Source organism: Lepidochelys kempii, chromosome 2 (genome assembly GCF_965140265.1).
Source record: "Lepidochelys kempii isolate rLepKem1 chromosome 2, rLepKem1.hap2, whole genome shotgun sequence".
NCBI classification, from domain to species: Eukaryota; Metazoa; Chordata; order Testudines; family Cheloniidae; genus Lepidochelys; species Lepidochelys kempii.
In genome coordinates, this window is record NC_133257.1 from 50,444,396 (window position 1) to 50,456,620 (window position 12,225).

General features: G+C 40.2%; 1 protein-coding gene across 14 annotated transcripts in view; it reads right to left on the bottom strand.

The window, feature by feature from the left end:
- Positions 1–12,225, bottom strand: part of RALYL (RALY RNA binding protein like) — a 612,319-nt gene that overhangs the window by 556,202 nt on the left and 43,892 nt on the right. For 2 of the 14 annotated variants that reach the window (XM_073330699.1, XM_073330691.1), the window contains exon 3: positions 12,076–12,161. The exons of the other annotated variants lie outside the window; for them this stretch is intronic. The gene's annotated coding sequence lies outside the window, so the exon portion shown is untranslated. The remainder of the gene's footprint in view (positions 1–12,075; positions 12,162–12,225) is intronic. 14 annotated transcript variants of the gene reach the window in all.

Here is a 12,225-nt window from a genome sequence, read left to right on the forward strand (position 1 = left end):
TTATAAATCCAAAAGATAAATGTAGGGGGCAGGGGAAAAAAAATCTAGATTTAGTTTCATTTTTATGACCTTCTGATATTATATTTATGCCTTATTTTTCAGGTTATCTATGTTATTGGAAGAACTCTTGTTTTTTTATTTATTTTAGACCAAACTATGAGTGCTAGTAGTCCAAAGTATGGAGTCTAGGATGGGTGACAAAACACTTCCAATATCCTGGAATATTATTCCATCAGTTTTGCATATTCAGCTTCCACTAAAATCAGTGGCAGTTGTACATGCACAAATGCCAAAGAATCAGCACCCTGGATCATATATAGCTAGGCCTGCAAGGATTAGATTTTTATTGGTAAATGTCAATTTCACTATACACACAAACCAATGAAAAGTATTTCTATCAATAATAATTGAAACTTACAGATAGACAAAGTAAGGAAAAAGCAGCTTGAGAACTGTTTGATTTAAGGCTAAAATTTTGATATAGGATGTTGACAATTTATGTTTTAACTGTTATAAAGTTTTAACTTGTTGAATCTCTATGTCTATGGTTGTTAAATAATTATTTTCTGACCCACACACACAATTTCCAAAGCAAGTGTGAAAATTTAATTCAATAAAAATGTTTAATATCAATATTATCTGTCAAAATTATACAAAAATCAAATTCTGCCAAGCCTAAGTATAGTAATACCACTTGTATCAACAAACAGGTCACACCACCCAAATTCACCAACTGTAAGAACTCCGTGAATAAACTGTCTTTTGAAGAAAAAGGGTTACTTCCAGGCACAGTAATTATCACCTTAGTTCAAGGATAAAATGTAAAGGTAAATTTGTAGCTAGCACTGGGCAAAGAAATGATGGAAGAACAATTAAATGAAAGTCATGCAGTTTTCTTGAATCTATATGTATCATATACCCCGACCTCCTAAATATACCCCATAAACTAACTGGTAACAAAACTATCACGTTAAAGACTTTAAAAAGAATCTCATCCTTCCTGTTAGAAGGAAGGGAGACAAAGGTAAAAAGTTAGAAGAGTGAGAGCACACGCACAGGACTCTGCACAATCTAAGTACTTATGCCTATGTAAATTCCCTGACTTCACCACTACAGCACAGACTTCCTGTGTGATTTAAACCCAGGTCTTTCTCCCAAGTCTGAGACTGTGTGTTATGATCAGTTCATATTTGTATTCATATTTTGTCACTGAACAGTCAAGTTTTATTCTTCTGTTTCCTTAAGCTACTCTCTATGAGAGAAATACATCACATTGTAGAGGGCTAGCAAAAGGCCTAGTTGTGACACACTGTACCTAAAAATAGCACCCTGTAACCCTCATAGTCATCATTTATATACAGTTGTGATATTCATACAAAGCATGCCAAGTAAGATATCTTATGAAAGGTAATGATCTGCTGAAACCCATTGTTCTTTCCAAATATGTATATCATTAGTGTGTATGAAGTTATGAGATTTTGCTGTATGGTTGTTACTGAAATATGTTTTAAGTTTGAGAGTCTCTACTGCTCATCACTTCCACCATTAATCACCAGTGGAGTTGTAACTAAAGGATTTACAGTTCAATGACAGTTGCACAAGCATCACATAATGGTGACTGCTCAACTCTATGGCTCAGTTGCACGAGACCACCACAGGGATTGCTCAGGAAACCCACCAGGACATGTCTGGGCAAATGTTTTCTAGGCACATAAACTAAGGATATAAAATTGGGAACAGTGGCGCATCATACCTTCGCCTCTCTCCTTCCCCACCCACACTGGAAGCAATAAGAACGCTGAGAAGGCAAAAACTTCAAATGAACAGGCTTCTAACCAGGGCAAGATGGTACAGCTCTGGAGGTGCAAGGCTGTGAAGCTGGGGAGAATTGGCTGTTGCCTTTCACAAGTGGCTCTGGGTGCATTCACTCAATCTAGCTGGATGTGGGGCTCCGCATGCTGTTGTGCTGAGTGACAACAGCGTCTGGAGTGGTTTGCTGCTTGTCACTAGCAAAGCATTGAGAGAGACAGTCTAGGCTGGAGAGTTAAGAGGGCACAGCGGTACCCCAGTTCCAGGTCATACCCTGGGAATCCCATCACACCAGTAAATAACTTTAATTCTCCACTTCAATCCTTAACACAGGATTTAAGTGGAGCATTATCAATCCAAAGGGATGTACAGAAGTCCTTTGACTGGGATAAGTTTCACCATATGTAAATTTCAGCTTTTTAATTTGATCAGTTATTCAGTATTATAAGACACTATTGATGTCAAGCTTACCTGCTACAAAGCGAATCCCAGTAAATATATGAACCTGTAAGACGTTATTGTGTTCAAAAACAAAAGAAAGTTACTTATTGTACTTTGATTCCCATGTACAAATCTCCAAATACAAATTCTATATATAAGTATGTTCAAGCAAGTATTAAAACCTTTTTTATTGGCTAGCTCCCAAAAGACATTCAGATTCACTATGCTATACAAAATCAGTATAATTACGATGTCATAATGCTTCTATTAAACAATTAAATATAGTATCAAAAACAGTATTAATAAATTGGGTGCATCTTGTCACTTCATAAACAATTTAATCAAATAGGCTCTAGAATCATGCTTTAGTTTTCTTTTATCCAATATGAGTGGGTCTTACTTCCCATCATTAGATGGACTAACATCATTTGACATTTCAGCTAGTAAATCAGAGACACGTTTCTATGACCCTGCTTCTATTGCCATCTGTGAACTCAAAAGTCTTGCATCAACACAAAATTCTTTCCCATACCAGCATTAAGGATTTGATCCCAATCCCATAAGAGTCAGTGGAGTCTTTGGACTTCAATGGATTTTTGGTTCAGGCCGTTACTACAGTATGTTAACAGAAAATATGTAAATAACTTACACCTTATGCTGAAAAATTGTATAGTGAGTAGTAAGAGCGCAAATGCACACGCTGCCTCACAAGACATATTTTGCTTCTTAAGGAACAAATCCTGCCTGTTCCTCTACGCATGTGAACAAGTCATGGTGGCAGAACTGATGTATTTCTGTTGAATAGAGCAGGCAGGCTCTCACAGATACCAGTCAGTAAGGTGTGAGGGAACAAAGGAGAAAGAGAGGAAGCAGTATGGATCTGTTGCTATGCAGATCCTCAGGTTCTATAAACCTTGCTAAGGGAGCACATTAAGGCTCTGGAGATAATTGCGACCCTAAAGATGCAGTGGCAATTACTGAGCAGTTGGCTGCTCTACATCCTGAGAAGTAGATATTATTTAAGCACCTATGTCCTGGCCACACCCTGTCTCCTCCTTTAATTATATCCCCTCCTTCCACTACTCTGTTATGCTGATTTCACTCTGAGTGCAGAGTTATGCTACCATTGCTAAGTACTGTGTGCATCCAGCTGCATAATCCAGAAGCCTCAGCACATACTGGAATAGAAGAGCACTGCCATTTTTGCTTTCCACACTTCTTTTAAGAGTGCTTGTTGACTGATACAATTCTGGCCTTGCACTCATTACACTGTATACTGGCTCCCAATTTATGCCATGCAGTGCTTTCCCATCTACTTTATTTGTGAGTGAGAGCCATTCTAATCTGTGTTGATATGCACTGTATTGATCCCATATAATTCTGTGAAGAGCACATGGTACAGGGGATCTGCCTGTCTCTTTGCAGGACTAAACTCACATATTGCACTTGTGTAACTAGAAAACAGTTTCTGCAAATATAATTTAATTTTCTTGTTTTTTTAAATACTGGAGTCAGCCTTATACTGTGTAATTTAGTAAAAAATACTGTGTACAATTCTATTTATTCTAAGGTCTGCATGGGACAGAACTCAACACAACAGATTTGTATAAGAAAAAAAATATCACTAAGGAAAACTCCCCTCCCTCCCATTTTACAATCTGAATTGCTTTACCCAGATCAATGAAATATTAGGATTTACATCAAAGCCACAGAGAGGTTTTGCAATATATTACAAAGCTCAGGGGTTTAATAAGACAATCTGCATTAAAAAGCCTTGAGAATTCTACTTAATTAATGTAATTAATAAAGTTTTATGCAGACTTTTAGGCAGTACATGCACTCTATTTAATTTACTACATAGATTAGTTGCCATTCTGCAAATTCCTAACACAAATGATATCAGAAAGAAAAGGAGTACTTGTGGCACCTTAGTCACAAGGACTCCTTTTCTTTTTACGGATACAGACTAACACTGCTGCTACTCTGAAAAATGTCAGAAAGGGAATACCTGTTGTAATATTTACTTTTCCTCCATTTTGGCCAGTCTGGAATTACTAAAATGACTACACAATCCTTGGCTCTAGCCTGGGGTGTCTACTCAAGGAGGAGAATAACTTCCACATTATGGGTTTCATGTAACAGAATTACAATTACACCATTACATTAAATATTCATATTTGATAAGTGATTATTAAAATAGCTAGTTAAATTTAATAGTAATCAACATGTCATATACTGTAAATGCAGTTAGTATATGAAATGGATACCAATAAGTAGAAATACTTGTACGTATTATTAAAGTAAGTGTTTTACAGTTCTGATACTAAGAGCAGACAAGTTTAATTCTAAATATCTGACATTGATACCTTTATTTGGGGGGAGGGGGTGTCTTAATTTAGACTATAAAATTTAAAATTAAGTAAACTCAGAACCCAATCCTACCTCCCATTAAGCTTAGTGGGGCTTTGGCTACTCAATGAAAGCAGGATTGGGCTTCCCAGAAGCACATAGACTACCAGAGTTGGAAGGAACCTCAGGAGATCACCTAGTCCAACCCCCTGCTCAGAGCAGGCACAATCCCCATTTTTTTTTTTTTGCCCCAGATCCCTAAATGGCCCCCTCAAGGATTGAACTCACAACCCTGGGTTTAGCAGGCCAATGCTCAAACCACTGAGCTATCCCTCCCCCCCCCATGAAAAAGTTTCATATAACATAAAAAAGTTTATTTGCATTGTACACGCTACTACAAACATTTAAATTAGAACACTATAAGCTGGGAATCTAAAAAGTTAGAGCTCACTTCAAGCTCTAACGATCTCTTAGGCTCTGTCTTTCATGTGTATATTAAACTATACTTTCATTTAAATATTTACACACGACTAAAAAAAAAATCCCCTCCTGCTGAGGAGGATACACTGCAGAAAGATTCCTCTTTTACACATTTCTGAAGGGTCACTACATTCAGCAAAGACTAAATGTATGGCTACAAAGAAGTATGACTTTTTAAAATTAGTGTATCTTAGATATATACATATAAAATTACCTTTTGTTACACGATTTCCAGTATTACATGTATTTTAATATAAAATGTATGATATATTCCCTACAAGATTAATTTATGAAACCATATTGTGGTTGATGATTGCGGCAGAACGCCTCAATGGAATTAATTAAGGGATAATCTCCATTCCTTTGGAGTATTCAAACCAATAAATGGCTGCTGAGATTATAGTCTAAGTAAAGCTAAAGTGTTTAATGAATTTCAAACCCTGTTTATTACACATACATTACAAAGCAAGAGAGATTTACACAACAAACCACAACATGAAAAAAGAAAAACAAGGAAAACAATCTCTGCCTTATGAGCATCTGAAAGCGCTGCCTCTTTGTTTGACATTTCTGTGGCACACACATGAACTTGGCCAACATGCAAAACCAAGCAGGGATAAAACTAAAAATGTGTGATAACTGTTCTGATTGTGGGTTTAAAAATAATACAGGAGTCCAAGATGACTGTATTACAAGGAGTGTTGTGGATGGACAGATATGCACGATTCACATTTTCAAAAGCAGATATGTTGGCAAAACCTCATGTTTTCATGCTCAAATCAGCATTTACAAGCGCAAATCACAGAGCTGAAAGCCTTACTGGATGTTTAAGAACACCTGATTTGAAAGTGGCTGGTAGCATAGGGTCCTATGGGTGAAATCACCCCTCTATCTTCACTGCACCACTTAAATTGGCTTAACTGAAATTTAAGTGATGGATAGGTCTTGTGCTGACCCTTGTGGGAACAACAAGGCTCAGCCACTGCGCTCTGCTTTGAAAGTTTGCTCATCTGACAATTAGAGCGTTTCAGTACCATCTCAAGAAGATGGACAATTCTTCTGTGGCTGAGATTCTCTTGTAAAATTCCATTAAACTCACTGAAGCTAATTTGTTCCGATTTATAATATATAAATCCCAGACTGTTTTTAGGTGTCACAACACATGCTTGGATCCTGCATTCCTAGGGATGCCAGGTGTCCGTTTTTTGACTGGAACACCCGGTTGAAAAGGGACCTTGGCAACTCCAGTTGGCACCCTGACTGGGCTGTTAAAAGTACGGTTGGTGGCGTACTGGGGGGCTGGGGCTAAGACAGGTTTCCTACCTGCCTTAGCTCTGCGCAGCCCTGGAAGCAGCCACCAGGTGTCTGTGGCCCCTAGGCCCTGGGAGGCTCCGTCTGCTGCCCCCACCCCAGTGCCGGTTCCGCAGTTCCCATTGGTTGGGAAAGAATGGGAGCTGTGGGGGGCGGTGCCTGCAGGTGTGAAGGCAACACATGGAGCATCCCTGGCTGCCCATGGCCTAGAGGCTACAGGGACCTGGTGTCCGCTTCCTTGGTACCCGACACCCCTCCCACCCTGCCGCATTCCAACCCCTTGCCCCAGCCCAGAGTCCCCTTCGGTGCCCCAAACCCCTCATACCTGGCCCCACACTCAGCCAGAGCCCTTCCCCCCTCCCGCACCCCAACCCCCTGGCCCAGCCCAGATCCCCCTCCTGCACCCCAAACCCCTCATCCCCAGACCCACCCAAGGCTGAACCCTCACCTCCCCTGCACCCCAACCCCCTGCCCCACCCAGAGTCCTCTCCCAAACCCCAAACGCCTCATCCCCGACCCCATCCCAGAGCCCAAACCCCCCGCTGGAGCCCACACCCTCTCCCGCACATGGAACCCCTTGGCCCCAACCTGGAGCCCCCTCCTGCACCCCAAGCCCCTCATCCCCAGCCCCACCCCAGAGCCCATACCCCCTCCCGCACCCAAACTCCCTGCCCCAGCCAGGTGAAAGTGAGTGAGGGTGGGGAAAAGCGAGCAAAGGAGGGAGGGGGATGGAGGAGAGGGGTGGGGCATAGGGTGGGACGGGGTGTTCAGTTTTGTGTGATTAGAAAGTTGGAAACCCTACTTGCACACCCAACACTCCTCTATGCTAAAAATTAGGTAATTAATTAAATAGTCACTGCAAGCACAATGAATAGAAGAGTTAAAATAAAAGTATCCTTTCGAAAATCAGACCGAGCATAAAAATCTCCTACCAACTTCCATCTCCATATGAAAGAGGATTTTTTCCACTTGATTTTTCTTACAATTTGATTTTGATGAAGTTTGAAATTAATGGTAGAGTTATACTTCCTTGTTTGTGCCCCTTTATCATTGATATCTCAGTTTTTTGGAAAATGGCTTATAAAGTGAAGGTGAGGATAGAGTTATTTCAGGAGAACAAATATATTTAAAAGAAAGGAAAAAAAACAAAGGAAATTTATCACTGTCTGCTACTCTAGTATCTGGTCTGGCTTCATGTCTGGTCTGCCTAATGAACCTGCTTCATGGCTGTCTCAGGAACTCTTCTCTTTCTCTCCCCGCCCATCCATCTGTGAGAGAGAGTGAGGGGTATAATCTGACAGGATGCGTGGCCACTTTACAGTTTCTGCTGAGTTTCTCTCTTTATAGAACAATATGACTCCACCATTCTGGTGAAGAAGAAACAATCTGAAATACAAAGGCCCTAATTCTCTTCTCATTTATACCAGTAAAATAAATCAGAGGTAACTTATTGAAGTCAATAAGTTATACTTGTGTTACTGAGAGAAGAATTAGCCCCAAAAACCCAGATCTACAAAAAGACTTAGTTGCCTAAGTCCAAAATTTAAGCACCACTGAGATCCTCAAAATCCTTGCTCAGTTACTGGCTAATCCTGCAGGTGCCTAAAATCCCTCAGTGCCTAAATTTTCACCACACAAGTCCCCTAGGTGCCTAACCCTGACCCTGGACATGCCTAAAGTTAGGTGGTATGTGCATCTGGACACCAATTTCATGCCAAAGCCCCAGCAGAATCCTCAAACCAGGTGGAGATAGGCATTGTCCCACCCATCTCACCTGCAGCGTCCAATCAGATAGGCATGCTTTAAGCTGAGCATTCCAATGCTTAAGTCCTTTTGCAGATTTAGGCCAAAGTTACTAGAATGGTTTCAACATGAGTGGGCTACTGCTCAGTCAAAATGACTGCTGAATTTGCCTAAATACAGTAAAAACTGTGTTATCTGGCACTTTACCAACCGGAAAGCTCTAGAAACCGGCATTTCTGATATCCATTAAAAGTTGGATTGGCGCAGGGCCGGCAGGTTGCCTACCTGGGTCCGCGTGGCTTTCCAAAAGCGGTGACGTATCCCTGCTCCTGCTCCGTGGAGAAACAGCCACGGGGGCTCTATGTGCTGCCCCAAGCGCTGGCTCCACACATCCCATGGGCTGGGAACCAGAGCCAATGGAAGCTGTGGGGGCAGGGCCTGCGGGCGGAGACCACGTGCAGAGCTGCCTGACTGCGCCTCCGCCTAGGAACAGCAGGGACATGTCACCACTTGTGGAAGCCGCCCAAGGTGAGCGCCACCCGGATCCAGCACCCCAAACCCCTCCTGCACCCCAACTCCCTGCCCCGAGCCCCCTCCCACACCCAAACTTCCTCCCAGAGTCCTTGCACCACACCCCTTCCTGTACCCCAACCCTCAGCCCTGAGCCCCCTCCCGCACCCAGACTCCATCCCTCCATTGCTAAGTATAACTCCTAGTTAACCGGAATTTTTGACTAACCGGCACCCCCCATTTCCCCAACATGCCGGATAACGAAGCTTTTACTGTATCCTTTTAACTCCCAGCACCAACTTCAGAGGTGAATTTAGATGCTTCCAGTTCAGTCTACATCCAATTACATGAGTAAATCACCTACATGCCTGCTACATGACGTTACAGTCCCTCAGATTCTCTTAGACTCAGACCTACTCGCTAACCTTCATGATTTGTAAGAGAGTCTCATGATTTTGGGGGCACTGACTCAATTTTTAAAACCTGGGGTTGGCAATAGTCTGAAGGGAATAAATTAAAGTCAGTCATTTCCATTTTAAATTATACCTTACTCTGGCTTTTTCCATGAAGGCATCAGATACCTTGGCACTCACTTAGGGATCATTCTTGTTGGGTGTTGAGCACCCTCAGCTTCATTGGCTTTTTAACACCTCACAGGATGGGGCCTCTATGCTTACTAATATCCCATTAGATTCCCTTACTGTCCCTTCACATATATCCATTGGCCAATGTGTAATTTACACCATCTCACACTTCAGCTCTGAATTTCATTCCCAGCAATAACTCATTGCTTCGTAAGACATTTTTGGATAGCTAAGTTGAAGTATTTAAGATACTATATGGTACCACATTCCTTCTATATGTAGAGGTATTTTATTTTAATTATCCCTTAAGGCTGTGTATGTAAGCGATATCATTTGAACCAAGACTCCAGGATGTCCATGTGACTGATATCAAAACAGCCCTAATCCATTTCTAATGTCTGATCAGTAGATAGTAAAATTGTGGTGCAAGAACAGCTGTGTATAGTTTACTATAAAATTGTTATCAACATCCTTTATATTTATTACAATGTTAATATGGGACAGGACACAGCTGCGAAGTTCCCACTATTATAATACAGCTTACTTGCATGTGCAGTTGTGAGATGCCGGTGAACTTGGTAGCCAGGTGTGACAGTGGGACTCTGCTTGAATGCAGCATTTCTATCTGAAGTCCCAAAGCCCAACCCTATGCTGTGCAGTCTTCCAGAGGCAACTCAGATTCATTCTACTTTTATTATTAGTTTAAAAAGAACTTTATCTTTGCTTAATTAAACCCACACTTGGAAAAGCCCAATTCTCTCTGGGGAGCTATTGAACATGGCAGCTAGAAGACGCTATACAGGAGGAGAAAGAACTGAACAGTCAAAATAAAATTCCACAAGATGAGCTTGCTGCCTGAGGGCCCGTTCCAGTTAAAATTTAAAAGGTCTTCAGGTGGGCACCACAGCCAGATGGCCATGAGCATGCAGCACGTGGGTTGACCTATTTAGAAGGAGTTAATGACAGGGAAAAATAAATCCATTTCACATTTGGAATTTGTTTGACTGAAGACAGGAAGCTCATGAGGCAGCACACATCACTACAGACAAACATTCTCACATCCCTCATTTCCATCCCTTTAGACTACGGATACACAACTGAGTACAGCTTCACAGAGCCTGCACTATATCTGACTCTAGTAGAAGACAGGAGTCAAACAAGGATCCTAGCAAACACGAACCTTCAAGTGAGTTGTTGATACTCTCCTATCCCAAATATGGTAGAAAGGCCCTGACCGCAATTGCTACTTTGGAGGTCTCTCCCCTCCTTCACTGTTGTGGGATTCTCCCTTTTCCCATAATTCACCTTCAACCTATTGCCTCTTCTACTTCTCTGACAGTTTCATAGGCTATTATATATAGCAAACGACTTACTTTACCAATTGGATGAGATGAAGTTGCAGGCTCTACTCCACAAGTGGAAAAAATATACGATTTTATCAAAAAATTGATTTTTGTATTTAAATTGAATGTTCTTTTCTAATTAAATTAAAGAAAGTTTATTTTCTAAAAATAAGCCTATTTATCACTTGAAATTGTCAACTCATGTTAAGGCCTAAATTTATTATAATCTATTAAAATAATTTAAATTAAATACAAAAAATATTAAGCAATATATGTTTGCTGCCAAGTTTTAATGAAAATTAAAGCACTGAACTGGTAGAAGTCACTGGCTTAGCACTTGCAGCCAGAGTTTGTTGAAGTGTTAAACCAGCTTTTGACAGCACTAGGCTCTTCTGTAGGGGCAGAAAGAATGTTTTCTTTTCTATTTAACTAGTTCAGTTCAATGACTTACTCATTCAAAGTTAAGAAACCAACTCAGAGGTGAAAAAGCAGGAAAGCTTGTTTTTCCTCTTCCAATCTATGAATAAAAAGTAGTTGTGAGAGACTGAGATCTACTAGTTCTATAACCTTGAGGGACATGGTGACCAGAAACAATCAGCTCAGTTCACTAACTACAGATAACACTTCTTTGTTTAATAAACAATTTTTAAAAGCAAAAAAGATATTTAGTAAACATTTTTCTTCTGTATCCAGTACATTTAAAGTAGTATTAAGTAATAAACAAATAAAATGCTGATTTTGTGCATTTTTAATTGAACTTGAATTTCCATCCAAATTGAGCTGGATACAAATCACCAGTAAGAAATTAATCTAGTACATAAGAAATGCATCGTTCACCATTTTCTAGCACAAAATGTAATAATTAAAAAACAGAAGAAATGTAAATTAAGCTATATAATTGCTTAAATAAATGTTTATAGATATACTGTACCCTCTTGGTTAGGATAAAGCAGCACCAAAATTAGCATCAAGACTGTATTTAATTCCTCTTTAGGAAAATAACTAAACAATACAAATACAAAACATCATTAAAATCAAAAATTTAAGTCAAATGTTTCTTGTGTACTGATTTAAATTGTTTTATTTTAGGTCAATCCATCCTGTCTGCCCCAAAGTACTGAATTTTTATTGGGAGGCCTCATAAAGCTAAATGACGTTTCTAAAGTTACCTATGAGCAGGAAGTCTTTCCAAAATAATCCCCGCCAAAAGGTTCACAGAGGCAATTTCTCAACAGAGCTCCAACAGTCAGACAAACTCATAAAAAAATAATGGTAAAAATATATTTTAAATATGTTTTTGCATTTTCTATTTTTTCAGCACTCTCATTTACATCCTAGTTGTATTAATACCTAGGGCAAATTTCTGATAAGCACTGCAAATCTCTGAAGCATAAAATGCACTTATTCCATACAAAACTATCCATGGCCAATAAGAAAACAACAACAAAGGTTTGCACTTTAAAAGCACCTTTCATCTGAAAATCTCCAAGGTACTGCATACTCACTTTTGCAAGATTATCTCCATTGTACAGATAGGGAAACCAAAGCCCAGACAGAATGTGTGACTTATGCAAGGTCATACAGTGAGCCACTGGAAAAATGAGAAATAAACGTCAGGTCTCCTGAATTCCAGACCCTTGCTCTAAGAACTAGAC